General features: G+C 43.8%; 1 protein-coding gene across 4 annotated transcripts in view; it reads right to left on the reverse strand.

Annotated features, from left to right (window-relative positions):
• Positions 1-18,143, reverse strand: part of FRMD3 (FERM domain containing 3) — a 375,309-nt gene that overhangs the window by 187,919 nt on the left and 169,247 nt on the right. The window contains exon 1 of one of the 4 annotated variants that reach the window (XM_060014938.1): positions 1,034-1,161. The exons of the other annotated variants lie outside the window; for them this stretch is intronic. The gene's annotated coding sequence lies outside the window, so the exon portion shown is untranslated. Of the gene's footprint in view, positions 1-1,033; positions 1,162-18,143 lie in introns of those variants that run through there. 4 annotated transcript variants of the gene reach the window in all.

Genomic DNA, 18,143 nt, shown 5'->3' on the forward strand with positions numbered 1-18,143 from the left:
GGCACGAACCCGTGTCCCCTGCATCGGCAGGCGGACTCTCAACCACTGCGCCACCAGGGAAGCCCCAGAATATATTTTTAAGACATTCCTACAAATAAACAAAAAGACTAACAACCAATTTTAAGATGGGCAATAGACTTGAAGAGGTAGCTCACAAAAAATAGATATCTGATTGTCCAATACACACGAAAAGGCACACAAATATCATGGCTACCTCAATTCCTAGTTCTGTATCCCTATGCCTTTTGATTTGTTTAATGGTGTTTATCTCCTTGTTATATATTTTGATATCTTCCAGAATCCCAACAGGAAGCAGGTGGCACACTCAATTAGAATACCCAGACCTCACTCATCCAGGCAGCCTCCTGGCTGGGGCCCCTATTGGTCAAACCCAACTGGAAGCCAAAGGACAAGGCAGCTCTTGTACTAATGTCATTGATCAGATCAGCCTTCTGTGGCAGAGAAGGCAGAGTGGCTCTGGAAGGACAAATGGAAGGGATCTGGCACTCCATTGTAAGCTGTCTGGCATCTCATTTTAAACATGCAAGGAATAAATCATGAACAAAGGCCACAACCAGTAAAACTATGCTCCTGGGAGACGAAAAGGGGATTCACTGAAAAGGGGATTCATAAGCTTTTCATATGGAAGGAGAAGAAGAAAGAGGGGAAAGGAATAGCAGTTCGTTAGTATATACCCAACCAAGATAATGCCCTGCATAATTTATTTCTTATCGATCAGACATAGAGCTGACTCCTGTCCAAAAGTGAAATACACATCCTCAGGAATAAACAATATTCACCTTCTCAGAGGGGGTTGTTCTTCCTTAGACCCACTTCAGAGCCCAGCATCTGGGCACTTGGGGAAGGTTATTATCCCAGAGATATAAAGTGAATCTCCTCTTCAACAGGGACTTCTTCGTTTGAACAGCCTGAAAGGGACCTTCCAGCCTCTCCTCTCCTCTCCCCTCCATCACAACATACTTTCTCAGCGGTCCCAACCTGCTCCCACAAGCCCACTCTCTTCATCGCTCACCACAGTTCTCAACCACAGTTTCCATTGGTACAGGATCCAAGATGTTGTCTACATCTCTTTTCTTGAAAGGCTTTCAAAGTGTCCATCAAGAAGCACGCGGATGCATACTTCTGTTTCACCAGCCTCAGTGATCTGAAGGTGATCTGAAACATAGTTCAGTTACTTCCCATTCTAAACTTCCCTGTATTATGGCACAAAGCAAAACCAAGCGGATCTGGGCAGGAGGTTTCTCTGAACTTGAAAAAAAATCGTATAATTTATCAAAGTATATGTCTGCTGTCTCCTCCCACTAGAACAAAGGTCCTTGTGAGCAGGGATCTTCTCTGCCTTGTTCAACCTCTATCGTCAGAGCCTCACACAGTGCTTGGCACCTGGTAGGCTAAATGTATGCTAAATAAACAAGTAACTGGATGTGACATCCTTTCTTTAACTTCTCCTTTGGCAGCACCTGGCCTTAAGTCTGCCACCCACTCTAACTCAGCTACCTTTGTCATAAACAAGTCCACCTGTGATAATTTAAAGAGACTCAAACGATGTCCCCAAAACATCTCTCTGAAAAGCTGGCTGACCAGCTGCAGGATCAGTTTGCTATGTTGTTTCACATCACAAATTATACACTGTCCCTTTCTAGGGACAACAATGTCATGCAAAGCCAGTCAGCTCAATGGTGAGCCCACACACAGTCACCTGGCCACGCCATATCGTCTAGCTCACAGCATCTTCCCAACCACGTTCACCAAACACGACTCCTTTCTCCTTCCACTTGGAAACAGATGCCCTAGAGATTCTCAAACTTTACATGCATCAGATTCCCCCAGAGGGCTTGTTAAAATGCAGATTCCTGGCCCTACCCCCAGAGTTTCTGATACAATAGGTCTGGAGTGGGGGGCGTCCTAGAATTTTCATTTCTAAGAAGTTCAAGGTGTAGCTGCTATAAGAAATTCCACAAATTTAGTGTCTTAAAACAACACAAGTTAAAAGTATTACTTTATAGTTCTGGAATTCAAAACATTACGTCCAAAATGGGTCTCACTGGCCTAAAATCAAGGTGTCTGCAGGGCTGAATTTCTTTCTGGAGGCTCTAGGGGAGAATCCATTTTCTTGCTTCTTCCAGTTTCTAGAGGTGACCTGCATTCCTTGGCTCATGGCCACGATCCCTCATCTTCAAAGCCAGCAATGGCTGGGCAAGTCTTTGCTGCATCACGTCACTGTGACACTGCCTCCCTCCTCCACATTTAAAGACTCCATGATTACAATTGGACCCACCTGGGTAATCCAGCGTACTCTCCCTATCTTGAGGTCAACTGCTAAGCCACCTTAATGACATGTGCTACCTTAATTCCCCATTGCCTTGTAATTTAACATACCCACAGATTCCAGGGATTAGGATATAGACCTCTTTGGAAGGTCATCATCCTGCCTACCACACTGGACGATGCTGAGGCTGCTAGTTTGGGGCCACACTTTGAGAACACTGGTAGTGTGATACTGGCTTCAAGGCCACAGGCTCCAGGAAGGCCAGGGAAGGAAGAGTGGGTAAAGCAAAGAAACACAGAGGAGTGAGCTGCAGTGGGAACCAAGATAATAGAGAGAGATGGGGCCATAGACCAGAGAAAGGCTACCCATTCAGTCATTAGAGTGAGTCACCAGATCTCACACAAAGAGGAAGAAGCACAACCACAGGGGTGGTGATTAAGAAAGAAACTCTTCCCAGGTGAGAATGAAATAGCACCTGTCAGAATCATTCTTTTCACCAGTGCTGCTCTCTCAAGAGAATGCACTGAATACTAACTAAAAACACCTAAACCTAAAAATACAACTACCTTCTATGGCATGCATTAGTTATATATTTGGAGGTGCAATAAGATTTCTGTTGGTGGCAAGACACATAAGCCAGCGCTAATTTTTATCCTGAATTGCAGTTTTCCATTCCTAGAGAACTTGACTAGTGAAGTATATGTTGCATTTAAATAAAGTCTACAGCTGAGTTTGTTTTTGCTGTAACTTTTCTTTTAATTTGGGAAGAGAAGCCTTAAAAGAAAATATGTGTTCATAGTAGTTTTAACAGGCATTATGATGGGTCCCCAGCCTCACAAGCATATTACAAGAGAATTCATCACAGGATTCATGATCATGGGTGGGTGGGTGGGTGTGTGTGTGTGTGTGTGTGTGTCTGTGTGTGTGTGTGTGTGTTTGTGTGTTGGAGATGGTGGGAACTGTGGGAAGCAAGACACGAAAGACCTGGGAGGCATGGTTCACATTCTGTGTTCACCTTATTCTAAGAAGCACTTACATCAGCCAACTGAGAGAGTTAAGTAACTGTCTCATCTGAATTTGTTTTATTATTGTTTTTAAATTTTATTCAAGTATAATTGATTTACAGTGTTAATTTCTGCTGCACAGCAAAGTGACTCAGTTATACATATATATTCTCTTTCATATTCTTTTCCATTATGATTTGTCACAGGATATTGAATATAGTTCCCTGTGCTATACCATAGTATCTTGTTGTTTACCCATCCTACATATAAGGGTTTGTGTCTGCTAATCCCAAATACCCAATTATTGTTATTATAATTTTTTTTTTTTTGCGGTACGCGGGCCTCTCACTGTTGTGGCCTCTCCCGTTGCGGAGCACAGGCTCCGGATGCGCAGGCTCAGCGGCCATGGCTCACGGGCCTAGCTGCTCCGCGGCATGTGGGATCTTCCAGGACCGGGGCACGAGCCCGTGTCCCCTGCATCGGCAGGCGGACTCTCAACCACTGCGCCACCAGGGAAGCCCTCAATTATTATTATTATAAAACAAATGTTCATCCTTTACACCAGCTCTTGGAGGCACTTCTTTTCCACAGATAAGGGAAATGAGTTGACCCAGGCCACAAAACAACCTAAGGTGGACCACGGACTAGAAACTCTGCATGCTCCCTACACATGAAGATTCATTTGTGGCTTAGAATAGAAAGTCATATCCTTCTCCTATTTCTCCCTATAAAGCAGGTCGCATTGGCTAGAAGTGTCTTAATGGCTCTGTTCCCCGAATGATGTGTCCAGCCAACACTTAGCTTCCTGTAAGCTCACGTGCTCTGCTAACCTGTAAACTCCACTGCAGGAAACGGAATTCCAGCAGATAGATGGGAACGTCTCGTGGATGGTGACAGAAAGAGAGTGGAAGAGCTAGCAAAGAAAAGAATAATCGACCACATCGTCCTGAACTCCCTCAAAAGGCTGAACAGCAGAAAGTGGACCAGTTGGCTTCACAGATGCAGGCACTGAGCACTTACATTGTAAGGAATCGGACAATATGAGCAAACAGTTATACCTCCTGCAGTCTCCAAATTAACAAATATACATATTCCACAATCATTCTCAGAGCAGCTCAAAGGTAGGCTATCCCAGGAATTGGGTTTCCTCAGCAGCCCACTCCTCTGCTTATGGCAACAGTAAATCTAAAAGATGCCTTTTGATCTAGAAAGACACAAGTCCTCAGCAGCTCTGAAATGGTCACCAGAGAATAATGGAAATGGTGATCATTTGTGGAGGGTCTATTGTATGCTCGGGACTCTGTACATTTCTGCATTGACTCTTCATCACAGCCCTGCAAAGCAGGTATCATTATCCCTATATTTTTAATATGAGAGAACCAAGGTTCAAAAATAAATCACTTGCTTAAGACCACACAGCCAGGGAGTAGCAGAGCAGAGCTCCAAGCTCAGGTCATTTGGCTCCAACATCTGTACAAACCATGCAAAAAGCTATATTTCACATAAGAGGATGGCCCTGCTCTCCCTTGATCAATGAGGTAGTGGCTGAGCATTATTTTTCCTTATCACAGTGATGACTTTCCTCTGAACAGGCTAAATATTCTTGCCCTCTCTTCCTTGAAGCCAGCAGTCACCAACGGCAGAATGGTGTGTAACAAAGTTCTCCCTCAGTATAGCTAACTTCTCTGCATATCATCATTTTCTAGCAAATGCCTCATCCTAAATCTGCCCATATCCTAAATATGCCTCATCCTATATCTGAGAAATTGGAGGTCAAACTAATCACCAAACCAGGAGAATTCAAAAGGACAAGAATAGCATGATGCAATGTTGAGACTCTAATAAATGCTTTGGATTCTCTACCCCAGCACTGCACACACACACACAAAACCTCGCTACAATTTTAGGGGTTCATGGACTCCCTGAAGCCCACTTACAGACCTGTAAGTCAACAGACCCAGGCTTCTAAGCTGGCTCTTTGGCCATGCCCAGGGAAGCTCTGTGGAAGACGATTTACTCCTCCGTACCATGAGATGATCACTCCAGCCCCTCCCCACTCTCAGGGTCTAAGTGCGGGCGCCTCCTAATCAGGTGATATTTAAGGACAAACGTTAATATAAAGAGATGACAAGTTCCCCTATACCTGATGATAAAACATCTCCAAGGTGTAATCAAATGTACATTTGTCAATACATGTTTCAATAAAACTATTGAATAAGATAAAATAGAATAAAAAGCTATTTGCTATCACACTAAACTTCATTTCCATTCACCAAAAGGCTCTTTGATTTCCCTCACCTCAACACAACTCTGGGGTCACGTGGAAGGAGGGGGAGACAGATGGTCCCAGAACGCCATTTGCTGAAATAATGAGGGTTATTCCAGCCAGAACAGATGTTTGCATCATTGCTTGGCCATGTGTACCCAGCGAACAGCTGGGAAGTGTTTGGTGTTGCCAAATTTGATAAAAAAAAATTCACGTTTGAAACAATGATTGGAGATAATCAGCATGGAGAAGGTAGGAAAAACAAGAGATGTCTTGAAGTTACAGAGTCTGCTGAAGTCAGCACAATAGCAGAGGTGATGTTTACAGAGTAGTTGCCCCGACTCGGGCGTGGCTTAGGCCAAGAGGACAGAGAAGGAATGGCTGAGAAAAGATGTAGAAAGGAAAGTTTCTCAAGACCCCTTCAGGGAATAAAGAAAATAATTTGAACTAGAGTTCCCTATGGAGGAAGTGAAATATTAAAGGAGAAAGACAGACAATAAAAAGCATCAATTTATATTTTATAAGTCAGATACATTGCAGATGAAGCAAAGTAGAGAAATACGTCTTCTGATCTTCAGGGATTTGTGAAATAATAGAAATAACACAATTAGAAAAGAATAGTGGGCTTCCCTGGAGATGCAGTGGATAAGAATCTCTCTGCCAATGCAGGGGACACGGGTTCGAGCCCTGGTCCGGGAAGATCCCACACGCCACGGAGCAACTAAGCCCGTGCACCACAACTACTGAAGCCCATGTGCTTAGAGCCCGTGCTCCACAAGAGAAGCCACCACAATGAGAAGCCCATGCACCACAACGAAGAGTAGCCCCCGCTAGCCGCAACTAGAGAAAGCCTATGCGCAGCGACAAAGACCCAATGCAGCCAAAAATAAATAAATAAAGTTATTAAAAAAAAAAGAATAGTTTTCAGTGTCTTGTGTTGGCTTCGGGCAGGTCAAGTTGTTTTTTTTTTCCTATCCGATTCCAAGACTGACCAGCTAACCATTCTGAGCCTCCAGAGGAGAAAGGAAGGGTGTCAGGAGTGCCAAGGCTCCTGGACTCATTCCAGGGACGATGCATGGGCCACAGTGATGGACAAGGACCTTGGAATATGCAGTGATACTGCTCGGCCATGCAGGGAGAATTGACTACCCCCCTGGCAGTGATGGGGAGCCAGCATTACCCTCACGAAGAATCCCGCAAGCAAAACCTGGTAGAATTTCATGCGGCACTGCTCAATTTGGTAGCCACACACCACATGTGACTAATTACATTTACATTATAACTGTTAAAATTAAATATAATTTAAACTTTAGTCCTTGGTCGCACTAGCCCTGTTTCAAGTTCTCAGCCACATATGGCTAGTGTCTACCGTACGAGGTAGCACAAATATAGAACATCACCATCACCTCACAAAGTTCCACTGGACAGCGCTGGCCAAGAGCAAAGCTTCTTTAAACTTTTATGTGCATTTGAATCACTTGAAGATCTTGTTAAAATGCAGCTTCTGATTGAGGCGGTCTGGGGAGGGGCCTGTGACTGCATCTCTAACAAGCTCCCGGTGATGCTCACGGTCCTGGCCCATGGACCACTGAGAGGCTGGGCAAGTTCACAGCGACCCTGTTAAAGGCTGCCCTTGGGCTGAATGGTAAATGTTTCTCCTGCTCTAACACAAAGAGTGCTTTTTATGTTCACATTGCAGTTCTTCAAAACAACAAACATTCGACAATATAGAAATTCTTAAATCCCTCTCCCTTGCCTACCTCTCCACTTGGCATTTTCTGGTTCTAAAAAATTCCAAGATTCACAGAAAAAATGTGCAGAGCACTGAACCTCTATCTTTGCTGCGTTTCCACTATCTGCAATGGCGATTCCCTTAACAGAAAGCCTGGCGTGATGTAATTGAAGCAGCTGTGTTTTCAGAAGATAAGAGCAGTTCTTTTATATCCCAGACACAGTGGTACCTCAGAGAGGAACAGTCAGGCACGTGAAGGGATTCAACGTGGCTGCATCGGTGAAATACATAGAGGAACAGAGGGGAAGAAAGACACTTTCCTGGCTTAAAAACAGAACATGGCATCACAGCAGAAAAGCATAGTGCCACAAGTCAAGACCAAATAATATATTTGTAGCACTGCCACTGTTTCCAAACAGAAATCATTCAGTTGGTTTAGTCCTTGAAAACAAGGAGAAAGTCTTACCTACGTTGTATATAACTCAACATTTTCACATTACCTCAATTAATCAACAAAACTATCCACATAAAGTAGGTCTTATTATTTTCATTTTTACAGGTGTGAATACTAACTCTCACTGCCTGAGAAACTGCCTGGGCCCCACCTAGGTCTCTCTGGCTTTCCACCTAATACGCTTTCCATGGTCCAATCAGCACTGAAAAACAAGTTTATGAAGAGGAGGAAGTTTACACACTTTAAGCAAAATAACTACTACATACCTGCAACCTCTTCTCCCATCTAGCTACTATTTAACTCGCCCACAAGTAGAATGTCTCACCCATTAGTCCATTCAAGGATTAATGCCATCATTAAGAGATTTCTGCTAAAAGTGCTGAGGGAGAACATAAACCACTGTGTTCATTATTTGATCTTGCTGGGTTTTAGAGAATGTACAGTTAATTATAGGTTAAAATAGATATATATTCCAGTTTACAGAACAGCTGTCCAGAGCAAATGCAAGAGGGAGCTGGTAGCAGGGTCCCCTTCACGAGAATTTGCAGCCAGAGCTGGAAGCTTGGGACGGGACCAGTGGTGCAAATGTCCTCACAACCAAGTGACTTGGCTAAAAAGGTAAAGCATGAGGTGTGTGGAGAGGCCTTAGGAATAGGGCAGTCACAGTATTCATCATCCTAATTGGGACTGCTTTGAGAGGGAAAGGGGGTACTCGGGGACAACAGGACTAAGCGAGCATCATCGCAGGCACCCTGTCCATGAGCCAGGAAGGGAGATCTGGAGTTTTCCCCGGAAAGAAAGGGGGCCACCCAGAGTGGCATAACCCAAATTTCCATTTGGCAAAACTCATTCCGGCACGTGTGTGGAGAACAGGGTCAGAAGAGGAAGAGGCTATTCAACCTCAGAAACTTACTCCAGAAGAGATGTGTGCCTGTGTGTTCACAAGCATGAGGAAACCATGCAAAGAAAATACAGAATTCAGGGCTAATTTTAAACCCACTAAACTTGACCTAAATTAGGCACAAAGAAGTTGGATTCTTCCAATGCCAAAGCTAACCGCCCACTCCTCTGCTCCTACCCTGGCAAGATCTGCTGCTTTGTAGAAAGTGGAGCCAACCCTTCAGGCCACAGGGCGCCATCTGGAAAAGCAATGAGTCATTTGCCTCAACAGGGAAACAGCCACAAACAGCAAAATGCAGCCAGACAAAAGTCTGTCTGGAGTGTTGGAATCATTTATTTGTTCAACAAATATTTGTTGAGTGTTTCCTCTATGCCAGGCACTGCAAATATAAATAAAGATAAACAAGGCACAATTCCTGCCTCAAGAAACTTACTGACAGACAAGGCAGTTGTCATCATACAGCATGAGAAGCACAGCAGAGGTCGGCCCAGGTGTTAGGAACACAAAGGAGGGGCATTTACAACTCAGGGAGGCGCAGGGAATGCCAAGCTGAGTCTTCAAGTGTCGTCCCCAGACTTAGCAGCATCCTGCAGGATCTGGGAGCTTGCTAGGAAAGCTGAATCTCAGGCCCCACCCCAGACCAACTGAATCAGAATCTGTATTTTAACAAGATCCCCAGGTTATCTGTATGCATGTTAAGGTCTAAGAAACACTGTCTTAAAGTATAAGGACGAGTTGGCCAGAGGAAGAGAAATGGGAGGGGAGATCTAAGACAGAGGAAAGAGCAGAAGCAAAATGACTGGCGTGACAGAGATGGTCCCACATTCCCAACGTGCAGAGATCAACATGCCCAAAGCACAGAATAAGTGAGAGGCAAGAAGTGGTAAACGAAAGTGCTTCTGAAAAGGGACAGGATGCAGCTAGGTCTTTTGCAAGAGCCCTCGAATCCCTTGAAATGTCTTATGCAGGGGACATTTAGAAGGACTGCCCTGGCAGCAGTGGGGAAGAAGCAGGTTTGGGGGCCATGGAGACAATACAAGACACATCATTGTACCTGGCAGTGGGGACACTAAAGAGGTCAGGTGGCCCACGGCCAGCAGTGGGTTGGCAGGAGCCGAGAATCATCTGGCACAGGCTTAAGCACTTGGGGAGGGGAGCTTAGCTGGTTATGTGAAACCAACAAAACTTCTTTCTGGAGCCACTTGTTTTCCCCCAATTATATTGCTTCCCAGGTAGATCTGTGCCAAAGAAGTCATAAGAAAAGCACTCGGACCTCCCTGGCAGTCCAGTGGTTAGGACTCAGTGCTTTCACTGCCAAGGGCCTGGGTTCAATCCCTGGTTGAGGAGCTAAGATCCCACAAGCCGCGTGGTGTGGCCAAAAAGGAAAAAAAAAGAAAAACACTCAAACGACCTTCCCCCACTGTAAGTCAGTCTCAGGAATGGGACTTGAGCAGGATTTCTCAAAGATATCTAGAAATAGGAATTACCTGGGGAATTGGCTCGAAATTCAGATTCCCAGGCCCTATGGTCACACCCTGTGGAAAGGTATCACACTTGATGTGCTCACTGAACATCTTTAATGGCAGGCTTGTTTTTCTCCCCATATTTGATTCATCCAATACTCATCATTCAGCACTGTTGCGTACAGGCATCTAGCAAGTACAGGCAATCAGCTTGATCCTTCTGCCAGATAAAGTGTCAGTTAATGTTAGTATGAATTGACTCTTGAACTTTGACAGATGATAGATAGATAGATGCCTGACTCCGTGCCTTATACTTTTTTAAAAAATGAGTCTAGAAAAAAGATGGGCAAAAAGCATAAATAGCATTTCACAGAAGGGAAAACCTGTAAGGCCAGAAAGCATGAAAAGATGCTCAACTGATCTGTAACCAGGGAAATACTAATTAAAAAACAAGATACCATTTCATACCCATGAGATTGGCAAACGTTTTAAAGTTTGGCTGGTGGGCATGCAAATGAGCACAACCAATTTAGAAAATGATTTGGCAACACCTAGCAGAGGTGAAGGTGAGCACAAGAGTACTTCCATTCTCAGGGAGAAAGACTAGAAAAAGTATAGCACATGTGTACCAGAAGATATGTATAAGAATGTTTACAATAGCATGCTTTGTAATAGAATAAAACTGGAAACAATTCAAATAGCCAACAAGAGAATGGGAAAATACCATTCATCTGCACATATGAACGTATACACACAAACTACACACACATATTGTATATATTATGCTTTTATGTTTGATAGCTTTTATAAATTTAGTCCTCAGTTCATTTAGTGATTATTATCATTATTTCCACCATTTATTAAGGCACGTGCTAGGTGTTTTCGTAGATTCTTAATTATCATTAGAATGTTGTAAGGTATAATTACGACCTTATAGTTGGAGAATATAAAGCAATTCCTTTAGCCTAAGATCACACCACTGGGAAATACTATAGTCATATATGTACCAAATAACTCCAAAATCCAAGTTCCTTCTAACCATATAACAGGTAGCTTTTTCCAGAAAGATCTCAGTCACAACAGTATGTGTTAAACCCGTTATCTTGATAAGGATGCAATCACAATAACAAATTAATTCCTCTAATATTGCTCTTGATGTGTAAGCCCTATTCTTCACTGAAGCTAAAAACAAAAAACAGAACCAACTCATGTGACAGCAACTAGCAATAGCATAGTCTCCTTGGGAGAAAATGAAAGGTAACTGAAGTCATCTCTACCTCATCTAGGCCGGATTAATTTGTGTTGAAGAATCTATAATTCATGCAAATTAGAAAAACCTATAATTCATGCAAATTAACATGAACGATCCATAGAAAATGTTTTGATAAAAAGAAAATAAACAGCTAATAGTGCTCCTCAAGGTAATGTGAAATTGGCCATCGGCTTCCAGAACTGGTCACTCCTTTCAAACCTGTGGCTCTCCTGCTGTGATGTTTCACCATTGCTTGGGGCTCAGGTACTCTGTCCATAGACAGCTTCCTTTCAGGTTCCTGTCACTCTGAAGATCTCTCTTGACCCCATCTCTCACCCCCTGCTTTTTGACTCAGCCCCATCAATTATGTTTTCCATCTCCAGCTTTCATCTTCTCTGTCTCCCTCTCCCTTTGATCCTTTCCCTTAGATGACAAATATGCTCCTCGGGACATCCTCAGAAATGCCCTTTTCTTTCTCTCAGATGTGCTGTCCCCACCAAGCTCCCTCTCACTCCTTTCACCACCCACCTTCTTGAAGGATCCCAGTCTGTCCCACGATCCCACTTCCTTGCCAGCCTCTCCTGGCTTAACTGTCTGCTTATTTATAACAATCGGGCAACCATGGCTCTTCCTAAGCCCTCAAGAGGCTTCAGTGAGAGTGTGTATATGATGCCAGGTATCAAGTGGGAGCTCATTAGTCCTCCAATTTTTTTTTTTTAACATCTTTATTGGAGTATAATTGCTTTACAATGGTGTGTTAGTTTCTGCTGTTTAACAAAGTGAATCAGCTATACATATACATATATCCCCATAACTCCTCCCTCTTGCGTCTCCCTCCCACCCTCCCTATCCCACCCCTCACAAAGCACTGAGCTGATCTCCCTGTGCTATGCAGCTGCTTCCCACTAGCTATCTATTTTACATTTGGTAGTGTATATATGTCCATGCCACTCTCTCACTCTGTCCCAGCTTACCCTTCCCCCTCACCGTGTCCTCAAGTCCACTCTCTACGTCTGCATCTTTATTCCTGTCCCACCCCTAGGTTCATCAGAACCTTTTCTTTTTTTTTTTTAGATTCCATATATATATGCGTTAGCATACGGTATTTGTTTTTCTCTTTCTGACTTACTTCACTCTGTATGACAGTCTCTAGGTCCATCCACCTCACTACAAATAGCTCGATTTCGTTTCTTTTTATGGCTGAGTAATATTCCATTGTATATATGTGCCACATCGACAGTCTGCCACTTCTTCAAACTCTTTTCTTGCTTGGATTCCCCTTAGCTCCCTATTCTTTTTCCTGGACCTGGGTCTTTGTCTCTTACCTCTGTCTGTCATTTGCTGAGGGATCTCATCGGTACCCTAGATCCAACTGTTACCTCTATGCAGAGAAGCAGACGGCGCTTAAGCTCTATATCCAGACTTGAAGTCTCACCTGAATCAACAGGTCCCGAGCCAGACTCACCACCGCTGATCACTCTGATCCCCAGTACTCACCATCGGCTTCTCCTCACCATCATTTGCCAGTTTCTTTGATTTCAGCCTTGGTAACCATCATGAACTCCTTTGTCTCCCCATCACTAATCACTTACTAAATCCAGTCTTATTTTATACAGCCCATAATGCTCTTTTCAAGCCCTTCCTCATCACACTGAAGCTACTTTATCCTTAACTCTTGGTCTCAACAACTCTAGTGGCGACAACTTCAAGAGACTCCTACCTAACTAATCTCCCTGCTCCCCCATCTCATCCTCCTCTTATCCTACAAAGCACTTCAGAGAAAACAGCCCTGTTTCTGCCACTACCCCTCCTTCTGCAGCCCACTGCGTCCGCCAAATAAAAACCAAGGATCAGCTCAGTTTGGAAGAAAGTGAGTAATCAGTACCAAGAGCCGTGCGGAAGGAATTTTTACCTATGGACGTGTGCATAAGTATATAAATATATATCATACGTGTCTAGGTACACACAGATCACAAAGATCTGACTAAGGCTCAGAGTAGAAAAGAGTAATAAGTAAGCTGACACACCATCAATCTCTTCACATATCCGTTCTTCAAGTTGTTAAAATTACACAGTTATGACCTTGATAAAAGAAAACCCGTTTTACTTTCACAAGCTTGCTTTGTTTTTTTTTGTTTTTTGTTTTTTTTAATTCTTTCATTTCACGCCAAGGAGCCAGAAAACAGTCACCTGTCATCTCATTTACTCTGAAGTTTAAAGCCAGAGTTAGCACACTGGGGGCTTGAACAGCCATATCTTTGAGGTCTAAATGCCAATGTTTAAAAATTAGAAGATTTCCCCTAAAATCTGAAAAACTACCCTCCCTTAAAAACTCACCTGATCCAGTAACACAGGCTCAGCATGCCCATGGCAGGGAGCATAACAATGGCCACCCATTGGCCAGGCCACCCACTCACCTCCCATGAGTTCATTGAGATCACATATCTGACCCATTAGGAATTGTATTCTTTGGTCCCTAGTTTAAACAATGAGGTTTTATTGTAATTTATATAAAATGACATTGGAGCCCTTTGACACACAAAGTATGTCTAGTATATACGTATATACTGGTTTCAAGCCAACACTAATTAGCATACCTTGTAGATGGGGTCTATTGAACCCATTTAAGGAGCACGTGTGTTTCAGACTGCGCAGTTCTAGCTTGTTGAGACTGTCCAATAGCATGGTTTCAGAACATCAGCCACTTTAGATGTACTACTTCTTTCATCCAACAAGCCTTCCAGCCATAAATGAATTACATTGGTGTAATATATTTCTTGTTTTGCAAAATGAAACTAGCACGTGTGCATCCAAATGTTTATTATTCCCCTGTGAATAATTTATTCTAGTACAGTTTCAGGAATATGAGTTAGGATGACATGTTCTGCCCTTCAAGATCATCTTTGTTTTCTTAAAAACTCTAGGACAAACAATTAAATTCCAAAGTTGGAATTTATCTTAGTTTGTTTTCAATCCTTTTCTTCCTTATTCTATTGTTTTTTTCTATTCTATTTTAACCTTTTACTTTGTATTTCACAGGTTATAATCTTAAAAACCTTTGTGGTTCCATTTTTGTTTCTTTTTCTTTTAACGCTGAGGTTAAACATTTGACATCTCTGCTATTTTAGTTCCCAGGAGTATCAGCTTTTCCTGAACATAGAAAGGCGTCATAAGTGTCACTTGCCTTGGCCTTCCCTTTCCTCTGATCTGTTGATTTTAATGCCCTTTTTCATTTCTACAATCTTGCAGCTCCCTTATTATTTTGGCTTTCCCAGTTTTGTGCCTGCATTTGTTCATATTTTTCCATACTCTCACCCTATGACCTGACATGAATTCTAATTGGAAGTTTCCATTTGCCTTTCAGGAATGAGCTCTTATCAAAAGATCACCGAGTCATAAACATGTTTGCTTGCCAGCTGCTAGCACGCCGTTGTATAGAGAGGGGACACTTAGTTAAATGTGAAGCTTTGCCTTATCCAGAGAAACCCTGGGACTCTTCAGAAGGAACCCGTGGCAGCTCTAGACAGAGACAATCCTCACTAGGCACTGAACATCCCATTTATTACTTGAAGCTTTCACCCAATTCCCCTCCCCTAATGCACTCCCAAATCTGGAGGCTGGAGGGGACCATGCCATATACCTGGCAGGGCCAGAATCAAAACACTGAAATTAAAGGGTCTTCCCCATGCTCCTACCCTCTGGGTGTCTAGTCTCTTCCCATTATGATGATCCTTTATAAGCCCTGCAACCTCCTCCATAAACTGCTTCTACAGCTCTGGGCTCGTCGCTGAGCCAAGAGCAGTGTTCTGCCTGGGGCACTGCGCTTCCCTGCACCAAGGAATCCAGGAATCCACTCCCAGGCAAATACCAGAGAACACTGCCAAATGGCAAGCAGCCACCATGCTTGCCCGGTGACCCCAGAGGAATGTGACTGTGTGCCCTTTGTGCGGCTGTCCTCCCACAGCCTGGCCAGGCCCACGCTTGCCGATGGCCCACTCACATTCCAAGGTCTTATCACAGTTAACCCCATAACCCCATCACCACACCATAGAAATGCCACCCACAGCCCCAAGCCCTCTGGAACTTGCAAGGCTGTCCAGCCCAGGAGGTTAAACTTTTTAAACAAAGGTTACAGGTCACTCACACAAAACCTGCAGAAATATCTGTTTGCAGGTATAATATCAAAGGGATATAAGTTGATGTACAACATAAGTTCAAGTGCAATATAAAAGCGCTTGAATCATTTTCATTCTTAAAATGTTTCTTTATGAAAAAGAAAATCTAGGGACAGTAAGGAAGCCTATCAGAGCAGGCTTCCTGCATTGTATTAACGAAGGACATGGGTGGAAGTGACATGTAAACCACATCGCAAAATTCTGCATGCTCAGCAATAATGGTGGAAACAAGAGTTTAGGATAGAAGGTAAGATAAGGGGAAGAAGGATTAGGCCTCCTCCCAGAACCATGCCTTGTCCCTGTCCTGTCTTCCTCACAGGCAGCAATCCTTAGAGGGATGTGTCAAGAGCGCCATCTTGCTCAGCTCTGCAAATTCCCCCTTTACCAACTCTTCTTTAGAGCAGCAGAGGGTACACTGTTTGAGACTGAAGGGAGGCAGAAGGCTTCTTCATAGACTTCTTTCCTCAAGGCTACAGACTGAACAATTTGCCTTCACAAATATCAAATTCTCCACAAACTAAAAAATGAATGCTACTCCTGGCTTGTTGTTTGCCTTGATTACTGGATTTTGGCCACCTGAGTCCCAGGTGGAGTTCAAGGTCACTTTTAGGATGTTGTGCCACTGGTCTCCACAGGTCAGAAAAAAATAATTTAGACTGTTGTCCAAGCAATGATGTTAGAGAGAAAGTGACTTCAGTTCACATCCTGGCCTTGGCCATCCCTGGCTGTGTCACCTAGGACACAGCACTTGGCTCTCTGAGCCTCAGTTTCCTCAACTGTGAATTAGGACAAGTGTCCCTCATTAAATGAGATGGTACATGTGAAGCACTTGGCACCCTACCCAACAGATGGCAGGAGCCCAGTAAACCTCAACTCAACTATCCCTCAACTACAACGTAGCCACAGTAGACCACTAGGGTTTCTGGATCATTAAGTCATTTTAACAAGCTTTTAAAAGCAAACTAGTTCATACCAATGCAGACCCAAGCCATGTTTATGAACAATTCTCTCCCAGTGTCTCAGACTTAGAGCTTGCTTGGGGATTCTTGTGGTTTCCAGAGTAGAGCAAGGGGGAAAGTGTTGCACCATGACCTTTCCTACAAAAAAGAAACTCTAACATATGATGCTAACGCCTGAAACCTTTATTTAGTGCTCGTTGTTCAGTGTTTCTCCAGCTCTGTGGATGCCCACGTGGAACAGCAGTTCTACACACACAGACTTCCATTTCGTTTCCTCTTAGTCAACATGCAGTGCGCCCTCAATTTGTTTCCTCAAATTTTTGAGAGTCACCTGGGGGGCTTGTTGAAAATGGAGGTCCCCCGCCCCACCCCAGATTCTGATTTGGTAAATCTGAGGTGGAAACCATGAATCTACACGTTTTTAACAACCCCCTGTCCCTGTGGCCCTGATACGGTCTTCAGACCACAATATGGAGAAACTGGCCAGGCTGTACCATTCAAAAACACCTAGAACCGGGCTTCCCTGGTGGCGCAGTGGTTGAGTGTCCACCTGCCGATGCAGGGGACACGGGTTCATGCCCCGGTCCGGGAAGATCCCACATGCCGCGGAGCAGCTGGGCCCGTGAGCCATGGCCGCTGAGCCTGCGCGTCCGGAGCCTGTGCTCCGCAACGGGCGAGGCCACAACAGTGAGAGGTCTGCGCCAAAAAAAAAAAAAATAACCTAGAACCTCAGAACCTGGCTTGCTACAGAAGTAAAATCCCCACGAACTAATTATTAGGAAAAGAGAACCCGAAATACGCACGTCATTCTGGTTTGCCGTTCCGTTCCCCTCTCTCCTCCACTCCCCAAATTCCCACAGCTCCATATCTCCAGCACCAACTTTCCTTCCATACCTTCCATCCTCAGGGTTTTACAAAGCCTTTCCTTCCACCCTGATGGCGTGCTGGATCTCAGACTAATCTGTGGGTAGGAGGATCCAGCTCCACTGTAAAGCAGGTCCAAGCAAGGGATTCGGCCCAACATGAGTCTGCAAAATGGGTGAGCGACACCTGGGTCTGAACTGAGGGCCAACTAACACACAGTTTGAAATGCTTTACCGAAGGCAGATGAAAACCAGTCCCAATGGAGAAAGGTTCAATCAGATGGAGAATGCTATTCATTACACCTGACGCTTCGTCAGACTGAGATAAGAGGAGGCTAAAGGGGCATGTTCATTCTGATTTTCTTTACTATTCTTTAAGTACATGGAGACACCTCCCTTCTCTCTATATTCTCTAACCCGAATTTAACCATCAAATCTTTATTTCCAACCTTAACCTAACTCAATCCCTATAGTTGTGCTGTCCACGTCCTACTGAGTTTTTAAAATGTGGTTAGTCTGAATTGAGATGTGTGCTAAGTGTAAAATATATACTTATATAAATTTCTTAATAATTTTATATTGATCATGACAGTGTTGAACTCGTTTTTATATTGAGATGACAGTACTTTAGCTATATTGGGTTAAATATTAAAATTAAAAAAATATGCACGTCTGGGAATTCTTGGAGAGCCAAGGCCTCCCTGGCAGCCCTGCACCACGCCAACTCTGTTCACCCACAGTTCCATTTCTGAGAGAGGGGTATTGATGTCTCCAACTATGATAG

The sequence above is a fragment of the Delphinus delphis genome, chromosome 6 (genome assembly GCF_949987515.2).
Source record: "Delphinus delphis chromosome 6, mDelDel1.2, whole genome shotgun sequence".
NCBI lineage: Eukaryota > Metazoa > Chordata > Mammalia > Artiodactyla > Delphinidae > Delphinus > Delphinus delphis.